The sequence below is a fragment of the Anoplolepis gracilipes genome, chromosome 16 (genome assembly GCF_047496725.1).
Source record: "Anoplolepis gracilipes chromosome 16, ASM4749672v1, whole genome shotgun sequence".
Classification (NCBI taxonomy): Eukaryota; Metazoa; Arthropoda; class Insecta; order Hymenoptera; family Formicidae; genus Anoplolepis; species Anoplolepis gracilipes.
In genome coordinates, this window is record NC_132985.1 from 3,949,039 (window position 1) to 3,967,596 (window position 18,558).

At 37.1% G+C, this 18,558-nt stretch overlaps 1 protein-coding gene across 4 annotated transcripts in view; it reads right to left on the reverse strand.

Annotated features, from left to right (window-relative positions):
* Positions 1 to 18,558, reverse strand: part of Nachralpha1 (nicotinic acetylcholine receptor alpha1) — a 130,247-nt gene that overhangs the window by 111,255 nt on the left and 434 nt on the right. Inside the window, exon 2 of one of the 4 annotated variants that reach the window (XM_072908377.1) lies at positions 18,151 to 18,265. The gene's annotated coding sequence lies outside the window, so the exon portion shown is untranslated. Of the gene's footprint in view, positions 1 to 736; positions 5,830 to 9,523; positions 11,903 to 18,150; positions 18,266 to 18,558 lie in introns of those variants that run through there. The other 3 variants (XM_072908376.1, XM_072908379.1, XM_072908375.1) reach the window with 3 other exon arrangements.

An 18,558-nucleotide genomic window follows, 5' to 3' on the forward strand; every position in this document is an offset into this window, starting at 1 on the left:
CAATAAGATCTTCTCTCCCTTTGCTTCTCTTTATATTTATCTCTAATAAATTTGCATTTCTATTTTGATACAATATACGCTCGATATGTTATATTTCAACACTTTTTACAGAATATAATTGTCATTTTCTCTTTCCGTCTCTCTCTCTCTCTCTCTTTCTCTCGGAGCAAACTCGGTCAACTTTATCCGCGAATAGGCGACTGAATGGAACTATTCGATAGACGGCTCGCAGAGCACGCTTGTGATGCACAGGGTGGCATTATTATTTCGAGATATTTGCATCACAAAGTGCTTTATCGTTCGCTACGTTTGTGAAAGAGAGAAAAATACAGTTCGGTTCCGTCACGGTTCCGCTGTCTGCAACACTTTCATGCCGAGATGGCACTGGACCGGTTTGCATTCGACCCGGACTCGCTCCGCATGAAAAATGCATCCGGCACACTCCGCGCCATCGCAGGCATGGGCCGAAATTAACATCCCGATTGTGCGCGCGGACACGTTATAGATTTCATTAACTGGCCGGCCCCGAATGGGTTGTGGCGGATAGATGAACGGCCCGACATCCATCGATCAGATGAAATCGATGCGGTTCGAGAGAGACGATACTATTAGCCTGATCGCGCATAGAAAGATGAAAAACACGCGGGATCGATTGATCGATCTAAAATTGGGAATTTTAGTTGACTCAGTCTCAACGTTCTTTTTATTACATCGAAAGACTTATCTACGTTTGTACCTGACGAATGTCTGCCTGTAAATCGACGCGCGTTGATCTCGCGCGTGATTGATGTCTGAATTCGGAACTCTTGCTTAGATTGATCGTTTGTGAGTATTGTAAACGCTTGAGGTACGGCCCGACACTGCCAAAGGTAAAGCGAGGCACAATATATATCCTATATGTTTACATTCCCTCTCTCCCTCACTATTTATATCACGTCGATCTGTAATATTTCTTTCCGCGTTATTATAAAAAAAGTTTCCCTATTCTCCATTTATTTTCAATAATATATCATCCAAAAGTTCCTTAAAAAATCTTAACGAAATAAAAAGACGAAATAATTTAAAACATACGAGATAATATCACGAAAATTAGTTATGTTATTTCTGTGTGTAATAAACGATTTAAAATCCAGATTTAAAAAAATATTTTTAAATTATTAAAAAAAGCTTTTAAAATGTACGCATAAATTATTTTATTTTTATCACATTATTCCTTAATATTTTTTTCAAACGAATAAGATTTACGATTATTTTTCTCAAAAAACGACGAAACGGCTTGAATAATTAACGATAAAAAACAAAGAGCTTCCAGCAAAGTTTCGTCATATATTATATATGACGATATACTATTCCTGAAGTATCTTTAAACAGGCTTTAAGAAAATTTAATTAAGTCTTATTTAATTAATTGAATTAATAATATCTAATATTAAAACTCGCAAAATTGTGATAAGCATTTTCTTAATATTTTCGCTAAGAAAAATTTATTTTATAAATTAATTCATACAAGAATTCATCATTAAAAATGGAGTATTAAACTGTGTGTTTGTGATAGTGGATGTAATGTGCATGTGAAGAGGAGTTTGTATCATTTAAGAATAATTCGTTTAAAAAAATTAAATTATCTTAATATTAAGAAATAAAAAACTATATTGAAAAAATTATTATAAAATAACAATTACATTTACTAGTATAAATAACAGATTTTTTTACAATTAAAAACATGTTTTTCTTCATTTTTATACATACTAACTGCAATAATTAGAATGTAAATCGTGCGATGTTTTGAGGGGAAGTTTTATAACTGTAACGTATGCTGCTTTCAAAAATCGATTTAACCTACATCCCCATTACAAATGGGTCAAAGTGCATTACTCTCGAAAAACACGGTCAGTGCGTATTTCGACATAGAAACTGCAAATTGAATTAATTTATTAATTTTGACACGCTTGTTAGAATCTATACGCATTATATATTCATTTTCATTTATTTAACTTAATAATCACACCCAAACAATTTCATAATCATCGCATCAATATTATATTACTTATATATAAAAATCGAATATTTATTTAAAACAACATAATAATATAAATTTTAAAAAGAGATAGAGTAAATAAAAAGTAAAATAAAACAAAGCAACAATAAAAAATTAATTAAGTATATTAATTATTTTTTTTATTGCTGCTATGTTAATAATAAATTAATCAAATATTTAAAATAAACAATTCTATATTCCCATGTTAAATGCGGAGAAACTAATGCATTACAATGTATCATAATGCAAATTTAAGAACTACACATTCACCGCATCTCCGCATATAATCTTCAATATATCAATATTGTATTATTATAATCCTCGCATAAATAAATTATTCATTAATCTTCTCACGATCCTCTCTCGTTACATCATATCGGCAGGTAAATTTAGTATATTTAAACATTGTACGCCATTGTGTGTAACTCGATTATGTACGCGTAAGAAAATAGAGCAATACGGTGGGTGCGGTTCACTCGACTATGGAGCGTAACATCAGTACTTCACAGTGAACGACCAACTCGGTCGCTTTAAACATTGTCCGCAATCGCCTAGTATTGCTCACGGAGTAAAAAAAGGCTACAAACAGCCAACCTGCTTCCTTTGAAGAGTTAGTTAACGTCTCGGCCGTGCAACTCTCTGATTGATCCCTCAACACCTGCTTAATTATATCTAGATTAAGTTAATCGTTATTTTTTTGCTGGCAACATATACATGTATTCTGTTTATATTTACTGTATATACATTACACCTTCTCAGTTTCTCATTATTAGATTACGTTTCACAAAGTTATAACGATAATATTCATGAAACGCAAAATTTTAATCTAAATTTTTAATTAGCTATTTGTAAGTAATTTTATGCAGAAAATGCCCCACTTTTACCGCGTTATTTGTTCTGTAATGATACATCATGAACAGTTTAGAATGGAGTTTTCTTTGGCGAGAAAACGTCGGGGAAGATGATTATAATTGCAACTTTTCACATGTGTCAAATTAAATTGTAATCTGTCATCTATATAAATGTATATACAATCATACTTTTGTACGTGAGTACGCACTATTACACGCACATCATATATTTTTCCTTAAACATTATTTCTTCTTTTATCACTTAATCATCGCTTTGCCCGAGAGATTTTACAATTCAAATTTTCAAAGCGCAATCAACGTACGCGGCTCGTAAGAGAACTAATTTCATGACGCGAGTCGACGTTAAAAAGTTAAAAGCTTATGGCGGATAGAAGAATCACGCGCGATAGCCAACATTATACGACGCCAACGGGTGTGTGTAATGCTTATGCGAATTACGATGATATACAGTGGCTTTAATTGATTCGATGAAACCTCGGTTTAATAATAAAATATATTTATTCCCATTTTATGACGCGCCGGATCGAAGGCGCCAACATTTTTTCTAGACGCAGCCGCAAATTTCAGAAATTGTCTTTTTCTTTTCCTTTCCCTCTGCACGAGCAGCATTAAATGCTCATCATAAATAAGAGAACTGATCGCTCTCGGATAGACCGCCGCAGCCGGAAATCGAATCTTCTCGCGTCCTCCGCTATCCTGTCTCCTACGCTCCTGAATTTTTATATCGCGGTCGGTAGCTACTAACCTGATTAAACGCTCCATATAATTTAACGGTGATTGCCGACCGACAAAATAACCTATCCCTGGTCGCACAATTGGGTGTTAAAAGATAGAAATTGAGCTTGATGAGTATCCCTCTCCTTTTTTGCGCCGCCTTATCACTAAAATGCATCAGCGTGATAATAGAACTTAACAAGCGTAACCAGTTCGCTCACGTATTTTTTCTCCGTTTTACGCATCGATTTCGCACCGGTAATTCACGTTTATACCACACCAAAGTCGACCGCTCCATTTGCTAGTAGAAAAATGATAAGGCGCGAATTAAACGCGTATAGTAAATTTCGTGAAATAAAATAATTTTTCAAGCGGAAAATTAATCCTTTCTAGTACATTTTAATTTGTTAAAAGAAAAATATAAATTTTTTTATGTGCGTTATTCCTATTTGATTATAGATAGTTTTTTAGCATATTATTGCCTAAAGAGAAGAATAATGGTAGTGTCTGAGGCAACCTTTAATTATATATGGAGCAGAAAATTGAGGTCATTCATGCAATTTTACATTACTAGAAGATTATAAAACATCAATTTTTTGTCAAACAAACACGTTTTTCCCCATCTTCTTCGTCTTTTCTAAATTGTAAAATACATCGTATACAGTTGACTGTATGTCAAGTACATATAATATAGATGCGTGGTAAAACAATATATGCTCTATTAAAGAATTTAGTTTCTTTTCATTAGTTTAGTTTCACTCGTCAGTGTGCGCTTCTCAAAGCTGAATCGTTTATATCGCAATCAAGAAACTCAAAGCACGTTAAAACAAAAAACGTTACATTACGAAATAAATATATATGCTTCGATAGTTTGCATATCGGATATCAGTCCATGCTTTTGCGCGTGTGAACAATATTAATGTTACAAACAATTTTTGCATTCAATGGTGCCCAATGCAATCGACTGTGTGTTTATCGGTTATTAATTTATCTGCCTGGTCGCAATCTATATACAGCGATTAATCAAGAAGCGAAGAGAGTTTTCGCGTGAGTCTCCGATAGAATCGCATCGAGAAAAAACGAGCCGCAAACTGAATATTGACACGAGACAGCCGGACGTTAATTCGAATGTAAATTTTATCCACCAGCACGGCAGGTAGATCATAAATTTGAATAATATCAATATAGACCCGATCATTAAATCACACGCCGTCAGAGACGAGACAATTGACTGACGATGACAGTTTTCTCGCCACTAATGACGCTTCTTACAACAGCTTTGTATATAAAGTGTGTCACTTGATTAATCTCAATTGTTTTTCTTAGAAAAAAAAAGTCTTGTCAAAAATCATTGTGCTATATCTAACCACACGATGGAACAAACTTTAGTCAACGAATACATAAACGTTATAAAATGACGTTAAATGACGACATTTCCGTCGAAGTGCCGACGTGTCAGCAGATTTCGACCGTTCGTTCGCATTTCCATAGAAACCTGAGTTCGTTCAACACGCCGGAAGTGTCGCGCTTTATCCGGAAATGTCGCGGTAAGGACGAAACAGCTCGGTCGAAACGTCACGTCGATAAAAACTTCCCTGTATTCATTCCCGCGATACTCGCCCAAAAAAGCCATAGTCCTGCTGTCGTCGGCAGTTCCGACACGGAAGCTTTCGACGAGAACCCAACGATTTTTCGCCGTCATTTGTACAAGTTATCGCGGCCTTTGTTGAGCAAGGGTCATTCTTCAAAAATTATCAGGTGAAAAGGAAGTACTGCACACCAACATGATGCGTGAGTTGCTGGCAATATTTCGCATTGACGTTTTTGATCGCGGTACAGCAAGTGGTTATAAAACCCGAAAAGCAGAGCGAGATGAGAAAAATAGAAAAGCGGGAGAGAGAAAGAGAGCAGAATTCATGATACAAATGCAAATAGATTTATTGCGCACGTAAAAACTATGATGGAGTGTATTTTAAATCCTGTCCTAAATCGAACGTGGAAAAAAAAAACATGCAAGAGTGTATTGATGACCTAAAAATAATTTTTTTTTATATATTTTGTTTATTTTTTGTGAGGAAAGTTGTCGAAAAGAAAATTTACTAAATACTCAATAAATCTCATTAAATTTTCCTCTTAATCTTTGAAAAATTTTACTTAAAAACGGGTTTATAAATAAAGCAAAAAATCTCAAGCTCTTTTTATCGCAACAAAATCGAAAAAATTTTTAACACACGTGCAAATCTAATTAAATTGCCCGAATTGTTTTTATTTCGGATTTTTATGTAAACATAACTTTAATTGTTATATTGTTCTATTCGACAAAATAATACAACACAATAAGATACGAAGTAAGAAATTACTTGTAATTCAATATTTAAAAAAAAATAAAAAATAAAATAAATTTAGCTTTCGTATTCATCAATTATTTGTTACTTTTAAGATAAGAATAAGATTATTAGCGTTTTGTATTCTTCCATAATCTTCTAAAAAAAAAATAAAATAAATTTAGCTTTCGTATTCATCAATTATTCGTTATTTTTAAGATAAGAATAAGAATATTGGTATTTTGTTTTCTTCCATAATCTTCTTTTGTGAACATTTCATGTTTACAATCTAGATAAGTGATGTTCTGTAGTATGACACTATGGTGACGGAAAAGAAGAAGAATCGTAGAAACTGAAAATTTTACATTATTTCTATGTCATTGTGAAATGCAAGCCATCCTTTCATCGCAAAGAAAAAGAAGTGGATACGAACGCGTAAACAGCAGAATTTTATCATTTAGAGTGTCAGCCACCTAAACTTGTCGCTTTTATTATGCGTATTGTGACGCGCATGTCAACGTCAATGCGTTCAAAAGCGTCAGCATATTTTTCTACGTTATATACATATGTATGTTATATACATATTTTTATTGATACTTCAAAATAAAAACAACGATTCTGACACGAAAAAGTATAATTTCACTTTTAAAATATTCAAATACTCCGTACCATCACATGTACACTTTTATTTTCTGCTATTACATTAATATCAATCAGTTGAAGGAGAATTTAATATTTACCATGTCATCCAACCTATAACGTTAATAGGAGAGCAGTTCAAACACGAATGGATAATCAAATAAAAATTTATGGAACGTTTTATCGCACAACTCGCGTCTCTCTTTGCAGAGAAAAATATTGGATATATTGCCATTATTAGATGGATAACTGATATTACGTAAATTTACTATAAAACACTGGACGTTTTTGAAAATGATAGAATGGCCCGTTTAAACTTTTTTTTTTTTTTTAAATCGGAATTCTTCGGTTATATCGATTAAAACTAAATCGCTCGTAATTTAAACCAGGTCTCAACCGGATTGTGTGTAAAATCGTCGAATAATATTCACGCGGAAAATTTTGATGAATCTCACAATTTATCGTTCACAGACACATATACACACATACATATCAAATAGCAGATATAAATAACAATATGATTATTTAAAGCAAAGAAATTTGTATGTATCTTTTATCTCGAAAAAATATCCAAAATTTTTTCAATAAGTAAAAGCTATGAAAATTTGATATAAATGAAAATATACATTCATGTATATTATTATGTTTTGTATTAACATTATATAAAAGCATTAGAACGATGCCGACGGCACTTTGTTAAAATAATAACAACATGAAACTTTGGATTTTATGTATATAAAATATAGTAAGTTGCCATACATTGTGTGACGATCGGTTTTAATTAACTTATTAAATATCCAATAACATCATTATCGTCTCACACTGTTATAATTATTATAATGTTTTTTGTTCAGAGTCTAAAAACATAATCATGATAATCGCAAATATAAATTATACAATCTTATTAAAAAATTATAAATATAATATAAAATTACAAAATTAAAAATGTGATAATAATTATTTTAAATTATATTTATATCTAATACACAAAATAGTATTAATTGAGCCAAGATTAACTTCTTTTAACGCGAGCAATTTTTAATCATAGCAGTTTAAAATAAATGACTTTTTATCATAAACTATTCTTATAAATTAATTTAATAAGAAATTTTAAATTGACAATATTTACAGAAAGTTTTAATAAAAAAAATGGATAATACAAAAATAAAATCAATAATTACGTTTTTATTCTATATATGTAAATGTGAGTGAAATATTAACATAAGAATTCGGGATTATTAGAAATAGAGTTGATTGTAAAAAGAGACAGATGTAAACAATTGATTCATTTAAAAAAATCTTAAATCACCGCGAGTGTAAGAGCCGAGCGAGCGCACTGAAAGAAAGTAAAAGATAGAAAGAGAGGTCAGACAAGCGTGGCAGGAGGACTACGCCCAGGCCCTCCATCCTTTGAAAGCACTCCGACGTGTTCGCACGACTCCGTAGGAGCTTTCGGGTGGCTTTTCCTGGAGAAAAGTTCAGAGGAAGAGGCAATTTATCCTTCGCTTCGGGTAAAGACGCGGGCGTCGCGAAGAAATAGCCTCGGCGTGTATTTAACTAGAGGGGCCGAGCTCAATCGATCGATCCTTCATTTTTTTCGCGCGAGTTGTTCTGAGTTACTCATAAGTGAAACACACGAGTTTTATCATCCTAGTCTCCCCTCCAAAATCTATTTCTATAAAATATATGACGTGCAAAAATCTTGGGTTATTGGGAGGAAGATGTACATGAAAATGACATCGATTAGAGTAGTGTAATTTATGCTAATTTTGCTTGTTTAATTGTAAAAAAGGTTATGGGAGCTACTTTGAAAATATGTAATACATCAATACAAAAAAAATCTTCCAAAAAAAGTTTTGAGAAAATATTTAAACATGTCAGAAATTTTCTCTCTCTATCTTCCTCTTTCAATATTTCTCACGGAATATATTTCTAGAGAGAGAGAGAGAACACACAATAAAAAAAAAATCTACAATTTCGTCCACTTTTAAATATAAATTTTTAAATTTCTCGAATGTCACGCTACGAAAATAAAATGTGCCTAAAAAAGTTTGCGACGAAGAGAATATAAGTATCTTAAAACAAATACTTTTAAGAAATATATTAAGAGTTCGCGGTTTGATTAAACAAAATGATAAAACTTGTGCTTAAGAAGTTTATTACACGAGTTTATTAACTTTACTACAAATCGAATAAATAATTTAATTTCACTTCTGTATTCTTGTAATACCTTGGAATAAAAAATTATTAATGCTACATCATTGATTATAGATGTGCTTATTTGTTTTCAATGCGCTCAAATATATATTTTTTTAAAATTTCATCATAAATATATATATTTGTGTGTATTAAATCAAAAGAGTATATTCTCCAAAATAAAATACGCCATATGTAATCACTTCAATTTGTATATACACATTTTAAAATTAAAACTGACATTATTTTTTAAATAGAAGAGCATTTGTTAGAAAAGGCCTTTCTAAAATTGAATATTGAATAAGTGAAAAAGTAATCACATTTTTCTTCTTCAATATTAAATATTCATATCAATATTAAATTGACGTATAGATATTGTCTATTATTGATGTCACTTCATAGTAATAAATTGTTTTCATACAACCGTCCGATATAAACAATCAAAAAATATCAAACTATCAATCAATATTTTAAGAATAAATTGTCGATAAAATAATAATCAGGTCAGTGTACGCTTGTTTGGCAACAGCTTTGATCGGTGTGACAGAATGAATGCCCGTTAGTAAGAAGAGTATCTACATTTCAAGAAAAAGATAATTAAAATGATTATATTCTCTGGCGAAATAAAAAAAAATTGACGCGATTGCAAGAACCGGCCATTTCCATAGTGGTTGCGAAAGGGAGTTGGCGAAGGTGAGCGATAGATGAAGACCGATAGGCGAAGAGGCGAGGCGTACTCACGTTGCTATCCCGGCGGGTGGGCACATTGCCCGCGGGCGTCGATGAGGAGTAACGCCGAAGGACGAGCTACCGTATCCCGGGCGTCCTATGTACCGAACACGAGGACTTGGCGCGCCGTGCCGATTTACCCGCAGCAGTCCCGAGTCCTCGCCGCGTGGACGTAACGCACCCGCACATATCCCCGACGTCGTCGTGGTCGTCGTCGTGGTCGTTGTAGTTGCTGTCGTCGTAATCGTCGTCCTCGTCCCGGTCCGCGCCGCCGTCCTCGTCCTCGTCACCGTCGCCGTCGCGTCGTGGTCGAACCCCCGCGCGTAACAAGAACCAAGAACCGCGACTGTCGTCTGCCGTAAGGGTCAGCCGGGTAACGGGGCTTGGGTAGTTAGCCGGTGGTCGACCGGTACCGCCGCACTGCGGGTACGCGAACGGCCGGCCGGCCGGCAGTAGTGATCTGTAACACGAGGGATCGGTAGACGGCGCACCACCACACCAGCACCCACCAGACGCACCACCGACGGATATAGATAGCAGCCCCGAGAGGAGGAAGATCCGGACGGCACAACAGCACTGCTTCTAACAACGATTGAGGAGGAGACGCGCGACCGTTGCCTCCGCTACCAGGGTTTCGATGGCCCGAGAAACGAGGAACTTCCGGGGGCAGCGACAACGGGGGCGAGCGCAACTGCCATCTTCAGCATCGTCGTCAGTGTCGCCGGGACCATCGACATCGTCGTCAACAGCGGCATCTTGCACAGCGCGGGCGTCATCTTCGTACTCGTCGTACTCGTAATCGTAGTCGTAGTCATCATCGTCATCATCGTCGTCCCTGTCGGGTTTCTCGGCAGCGGCGCGATCCTCTGGCTTACGCTGGCAGTCGTCGCAGCGATCATCGGCATCGCGCTCGTCGCAATCACGGTGCTCGCGGTAATCGGGCTCGCGCGCGATCTCCTCGGTCGTCCCTTCGTCATACTCGTGAAACGGGAATCCCGTGACGCGGGCCAGCTCGCCATAACCCACGGCGGAATTCAGCGGCCCCTGCCAGCCGCCAGCTCGACGAGCGCGGACTGTTACGGCCTCCTGGTGCTGCGCCGGTGATCGGTAGTTCCACCCTGTGCGATCCAACTACCACCACTACCACCACCACCACAGCTACTACCGCCAACGCCACTACCACTAACGTACGATCGGTCACACCGATATCGCGCGCGGCGACGACGACGACACCCTTCTTCCGCCACCACCGCCGTTGTTCCCGTCTCTCGATTCTTCTTGCCGCCCTCGACGGCAAATTCCAGTTATTCGCGAGCGACGATGCGGCACACGCGGCGGCCCGCATAAGCGGCGGCCGCCTCTTCCACGAGGCCGACGACGATCATTCACCTAGAGAGCACCCACCACTGCACCACTACTACCACCACCATCACCACCATTACCACTGGCCACCGCCACCCTTTAGGGGAAGCCACGTTGACCTCCTACTGACTTTCGTCTCCTCTGACATACCTTACTACTACTATTTCACCTCCGATTCTTCCCTCTATCTATCTATCTATCTTATCTATCCTTCCTTTGTTCTTTCTTCCAATCGACTCCGATACATCTATCCGACCAAACGAAACCACACTGATCCGGCCGTATCAAACATTCCACCGATGACGGTCGAATGTCGCTCGACCTCCTCACTCATCATTCCGGCCGTTATTTCGACCTCTCGCTCGCCGAACGACGCGCCTCGGATTACGCCGCCTCTCCCGCGATTGTTGCCTGACCCGACATACGGCGCTCCACTGTTTCCACTCGCGATCCGCTACCGCCTGTTTCGCGCTCCCGGCGGATCCCAGCTGCCCAACTACTCTCCCTCGTTTCTCGCTCTTTTTCTCCCTCTTCTCGGTCTCGGTCTCGGTCTCGGTCTTCCTCCTTACGCGCCTACGCGCCTACGTACATGCGTGCTTGTGCTTGTGCTTACCCGAATCCGGTGTGCCTGTGTTCGCGAGTGTGTACGCCAGTGCGTACGTGCGTGTCATTGCCACTCGATCAGTCACTTTTTCCGGTGCGCGCTTTCGTTCTTTCCGATCCTTGCACCGCTACGAGTCCTGCACCAAGAAGTCGTGTCGGTGCGGCAGGCAGGCACTCCCAGGACGTATCTCTCTCTCTCTGGCAATGTTCCGACCGAGCAACCCACCTTAGCACTGACGCTCTGCCCGTTTCGGGGGGTGTTGTGGCGAGAGCCGTGTCTGTCTCTGTCTCTCTCTCTCTCTCTCTCCTTCCTTCCCTCTCCCTATTTCTCTCTCATCCCCGCACTCTCTCCTTCTCGCTCTCCTACCGCGCGTCGCGTCGGACACCCTCTCGCATCCGCCACCGTGTTTTCTCCCTCTCGCTCCTACCCTACGCCGTCTCGTTCTCCGTACCACGGTTAGAGTCTCTCTCCGGTTAGAGCCCCGCCGCACCAAGCCATCCTGCGCCCCGGGAGCCAATACCAACCCATGTGGAAGCCCCGACGCGAGACGTCGGCGATGACTTGCGAAGTCGACCGAACCTAGCCGAGCCGCCACCCCGCTTTCTCACTCGTCCTGACACCCTAACGCCGAGCGAGAGCCAGCGAGAGTATCCTACCACGCAGGTGCCGCCCCTGAAAGCTCGCCAAGCCCGCAAAACACGACGCGCGGCCATGTGGCAGCACCGACAGGACCGGCTACGAGAACGCTCGAGATGCGCCGAGCATCGTGCGACTCGCCCTCGATATAACGCGAGACCATGTGGAAACCTCGAGGCGGCGACGTGCCGACAGGGATGTATGCGCTATGCGCGCGTACGCCTTCGCCTTCGCCTTCGCCTTCGCCTTTGCCTTCGCCTTCGTCTTCGTCTTCGTCTTCCTATACCGCTCTCTCATTCCCGTGTTAACGTTGGCATACGAATAAATGCAAGATCCACGCGATGCATGCTCGCGTGTCACGACACCCGCGCGATATCATCGCCCGCTTAAACGACCGTTAACTTGTTTGGCGTGTTAACGAACTTGGCTCGCTCCAAGTGATTTTACGTATAATTTCAATGCACAATCTTCTTCAGCTTTGATAAAACCGGTTTAGCTAACAATAAGATGTACGTTCGTTTGTTCGTTTTATTTTAATTATATTAAAATTAAATTTTCCTCATCAAAAAAATGTATATTTTATTTTTAAAAAAATTCTGCAAAAACATTTATAATATTCGTCGTAAAAAGAAATTTTCATAATTTGTAAAACCGTACATAATATTCAATTTTTTTTATTTACAAACGCATCTAATGCAGTATGCGAGTATTTTAATTAATATAAACTTACATGGGTACTGTTTATACATACTGTTTATACATATATGTGGATTTATATTACATCCCATATTTATATAAAATAATCTGACGGATGGTAATTTTAAAGACTATTTTTATTAATCAGATAAATATTTTTTTATTTACTATTTTAGAGATATATAGATTATTGATATAGATTATATATCGTGTTATTAATTAATAGTTTTCAAGATAGCTACCAAGTATCATCGTATATGAAATATTATATGATCTGAAGTAACTATATAACAATTCAACATGCGTATAAATTTCTATTTGTACATATTGTTTCGTATAAAGATTGGATTACTTGATTATTGACTATCCGCGTCACGTTTATATTCAAATATAAAATACAGAATGTAAAATAGCTACGTTCTTAAACACAAAAATCTATGGGTTACGATAAAAGAGTCCTATCAGTCAATAAGCCTTACGTCAACATAATAGAAAATAAAATAAAGCCCTTTGCAGTCGAGGCACGCGGTAAGTAGTTGTGGTAGATATTAATCTGCCCATCTCTCTTGCATAGATGAAATTTCCAAATACGTTTTTCATTCCGGCATCATTATCGACGGTAACTCGTCAAAATGACAAGAAGATTCAGACAGTGATTAATGAGACAATTATGTGCCAAAAAGTTGGATGTTCACGCAGTATCTCCAACGCAAAAGGCGGATTCGCATACGGCACTGAACACGAGATTTGCCGAGAATCGACGAACCGCCCCATATCTCTCTCTTTCTATTTCCCAGCATCCCTCTCTTTCACGCTTTACTCCGTGTGTTCAGCAACCCTCTTTCCTCTGCCCTCCCTGCCGTTGTTCTCTCCACGAGGTACCCCAGTCGATACTGACGTGGCGGTGCGAGGTCGACTCGTCAGAGGGTGCTGAACAGAGTGCAGAAATGGTGACGAGGCGCGGGGGATGATGCAAAAAAAAAAGAGAAAAAAGGAAAAAGACGCTTCTCGATCTCGCCCTCTCTTACCCCCTGTATACGTCCGTTTCCGTCTGCTTATCTGTCTTGGTCTCTGTTCTCCGTCCGTCTTGTTACTAGGTTTGCAACGATGGGAAACGAACGCTTCATCCGATGCGGATGTATCAAACATAACTTTGCTCTCTTCATCTTTTTTCTGTTTCCCGTATTCCCTTGATATACTCTTTACATTTTCCAGTATACAATAATGTCGCCAAATTAGCCAAGATTATTTTTATGGATATTTTGTTAGAATTATTCAATAAAATATTATTTATATTATTATATATTTATTATATTATTTATTATATATTTAGTATAATTTTATTATCTAATGTAACGCTCTCAGTTTTCTCTTTTTCTCATCTAATGTATTCCTACTGGCGACATATCACCGTATATTAATGTTATATAAACATATCGAGTATTCATATTTCTTTGACCTGCATTTTCACTAAAACTCTAAATGTGACCACTTCATTCTGAGATTTATTTATGTAATATAAATATTATTAAATATAAAAATAAAATATGTAAAAAAATCAGTTATCATATATTTTTAATCAAACTGATATTTAAATATGCAATAAAAATACCATTCTTCCTACTTTTAGTTTATTCGTATTTGCAATTTAAAGAACTATTAATGCACAGCTGGTCATTTTAAAATTATTAAATTTAACGAGAGCATGAGAAAGAATTCTCATTATTGTTAAGAATAAAATACGTATGATTTATATGAATAGCAAAATCTGTCAATAGGTAGCATGAAAGGATCTGCTCTGATAAGAGAAAATCTGGAAATATTTTCCGATATCTTAAATAGTTTTGAAAATATTCATTCGACACTCACATTTCTTTTTGCGTTGTCAAATATCTACATATGTATATTATATATATATGAAAGAGATACACATAAATATCTTTGCAAAAATTAATTTATAAAAGAAAGCATATCGCAATAGAAATTATATCATAAAAAAAAAAGAAATTAAAATTGTATTAAGACGATCAATAAACTTAATAATTTAAATGACTATTTATCAGAGAATCTATGTGAAAGCTACCATGTACTGATTGAGTCAACGCGTTAATCACAGGATGTTTCGAATTAGCGAAAACACACACGTCGGTTACAGCAAACTGCGCGAGACCACCTCAGATATGTAACAGTCTACAGCACCACGATTTGATAGGGTATGTGTGAGGTATTTCCGGTAGCTGGTATCTACACGGATTCCCCAAAGTAAGTGGTATGCGTGAAGTTCTTGTTTCGCGGCACAGGCAGTGGAGAGAATTCCACAAGGGCCCAAGCGATTGTATGTTGCCTTTGCACGACACATCGATACACACTCTGCTTTACCTCGGCGATGCGATCTGATCGGGGCTTACTCGCGAAAATTCGATGGCATTCGAAACAGTTGGCGGAGCCAACTGAATGGGAATTCACCGCACCGTACAAAAGACACATCCCGATGAAACATTATATAGATCAGCAATGATATTAATAATTCATACGCCAATGGGAGACGATCGTGTATAGAATTCGCGTCCGCGGTCCAAATCCGCGAGTTATTCGACCCTGTATGTACGCCAAGAAGAAAACCAATGCGTGCTTTTCGTGCAAGAGAAATCTTCCGTAGTTGGATTTAACCCTGGCAGCCGAGGAAGGCCGCTGCAGTCACCGTTAACCCCTTCTTTCGCCTCGATCGCATTTGGACGAAATCCTCTTTTATTAAGTCTTAACGGACACGTTACTTTTATGGCGCGACCGGCACATTGCACCATGTGATATGGTGCATTGCACAAGAAATGCGGTTGCCACGTACGCGAAAATGCACTTTCCCGGCCTCGACGCGAATTTACTCGAATCTATAAAGCCGGACATTAAATTATATTAGGAGTTATCATGAAAATTTGTAGAGCGTTTTTAATTATCTTCATTATTATACATCCGTCACTACAGGCGATGATAATTTTACGACGATAAAGTCTCGCTTTCAGTGGTCATTTTAAAGAGAAAATAAGTTTGTAACACGGACACGGCAATTAAATTCTTAAAGCTGCCGTGACAACATCAGCTCATTCTTTAATAGCTGCATCTCTTCTCTGCATTGTTTTCAATCGGCAACTTTAACATAATTATTAATATACTTGTACAAGATAACGCTGTTGAGCATGAAAGCGGAAACGATCCGAGAGTAACCTGGCGCGTGTCGAGTACTAGACGTATTTCCCTCAGGTATTCTCAATCCGAAAGATAGATAGGCCGGTCCGAAGTATCGACATTCTCGATAGATTTGCTCACACACTCAATTATTCTAATCGAAAACGTAAAATTCAAAAATCATTCAGCAAAGAAACGTGAGGTCGGACGATATATTTTGATATCGGCAATCGCTACATCAAAGTCAGTTTTTATATTTCTATCAAGTCGCAAATATATATCATAAAACCATTATTAAATAATTATCTTTTCAAGTGTATCTTAGAAGAAATGTATCAGAAAATACGAAAATCTATTCTTTGATTTTTTTATATTAATAAATACAAATTGTCTATTAGAATTATAATTATTTATTAAGTCGATAAAAAAACAAAATTGTCAAAAATTCACATAAATATCTTTGCAAAAATTAATTTATAAAAGAAAGCATGTCGCAATAAAAATTATATCATCAAAAAAGGAAAATTAAAATTGTATTAAGATGATCAATAAACTTAATAATTTAAATGTCTATTTATCAATAAGAAATTTATAACTTTGTAAAAATAAATAAAATCCGTATAATCGAATAATAGAAATATGATTATTTAAATTAATCGTAATTTGAATGCACATGACGCTTAGATAAACACATATTGATATTATACAGTCGCCATAAAGGCTATCGCAGTTTCAGTCTGGCGTGATGCAGGATTATAGTATCATAAGCGTTATCGAATTTCCTCATCAAGTTTCGCTGAATAGAACTGTCTCCTCATCGAGCTTCGTCGAAAATAAATCATCGACTACAATTTATAACATTATCGCACGTGTCTGACAAAGCAAGATAACAGCGCTTCAGTTATGTTTTAGTAATTCCGTTCAAGTATCACGCTAATAGCAAAGATAAAATTCAACGAGAGATATTCTGTACAATTAAACGTTACGTCGAAAAATGCAATTACCTCTGGTATGCCATCCGACTAAACTGGAGGAATTCTCGCTACACCTATTTTCGCGTCGGTCTATCTTACATTCTGTTACTTATTTTCTATTCGCCGTACCGAGTGGCGAATCAATTTCCGTCTATCTTCAATTTCCTACTAAAATTTACGCAACTCCTAGTCTATTGTGCAAAAGCCTATGTAAGGAAGATATATTGTTTCAATATTTCTCATATCGCTTTGACAGAAAGAAAAATTGGTTAAAGATAAAACTGAGAAATAAAGATCATCTTTCTTACAGATTGAATTATATATATTTGTGACTTACCTCATTTCACAGAGTTATGCTGATCAATTATACTTAAAAATTTAATAACAAATTGTCAAGAATAGTTGCAAGGAACAAAAACTGATTGTTTGTATTTCACACAAAATTGAGATTGCAATTAAAAATTTTACAAAAAAATGATACGGAGAAAGGTATTTTTTCGAAATAATATTTTATATATCCAAGAAATGCAAAAAAAGCTAATTTTTATGTTTACGTTATTTTTAGAAATAAAAGATAAAATCTTTTTATGTCATAAAAGCCAATTATATATACATATAGTCGGTAAGGAAATCTAAATGGAAATGTTCGAAAACAGCAGCTACAGCTAATTACAATCTTCAAATTACCAGTCACGCTGTCTTTTATCCCAAAGGATTTCTATCCCCAATAACAGTTTAATTCGAAAGCATTTAAGAAGATGTCAGTCGTGTATCATGTTACTGCATTTTCTCAAGTAGACGTCATTCCCAACGGAAGCTTACCGGTTCCTTTCGTCATCTATAATGATGTTACCTTCAGCTTTGGCCTCTCGGGAACTAACGTCGTGCTTTAACGTCACTGAAAGATCAGAACTAGGGCGAATGATGTCGGTGACAGACGGACCAGGACGACACTCTTGGGATAACGCGAAAAGACCGAACAGGCAAGCCGACCAGTCTCTTGACGCCAAAGAAGAAGGAAACACCGATTGTGTTTACTGTGAAATCGTTTCTTACGCGAGACTATTTCACGAAAAGAAAATTCGCGAAATTACGAAAGGAAGAGAGAGTAATTATATCTGAAACTATGTATGCATACAGACTGCCATCTTCAAATTAAAATAAAAAAATAATTTAGTACTCACTACTACTCATTCCACACGATTGCTCCGTTACATCACACAGCACATCACTTTCTGTTCCTCTCGTGTTCCTCCATTCATGTACAAACTACTGGAGTTGTAACACAATTACTTTGATCTGTAACAGACAAATATTCAAATTATAGCGACAAGCAAAATAATTAATATATCTGTTATTTTGATCTGTAACAGACAAATATATTCAAATTATAGCGATAAACAAAATAATTAATATATTTTAAAACATATATACACGCACACACATACACAAGTTATTTAATATTTTATAAAATACATTATTGCGCGTTACATAATATTGACTTTTTTATTCTTCTTCCAAGTAAATAAATAATAAAATAGTTATATAATATTTCAAATAAAATTTTTTTTCTGAAATATAAACTCGTTCAT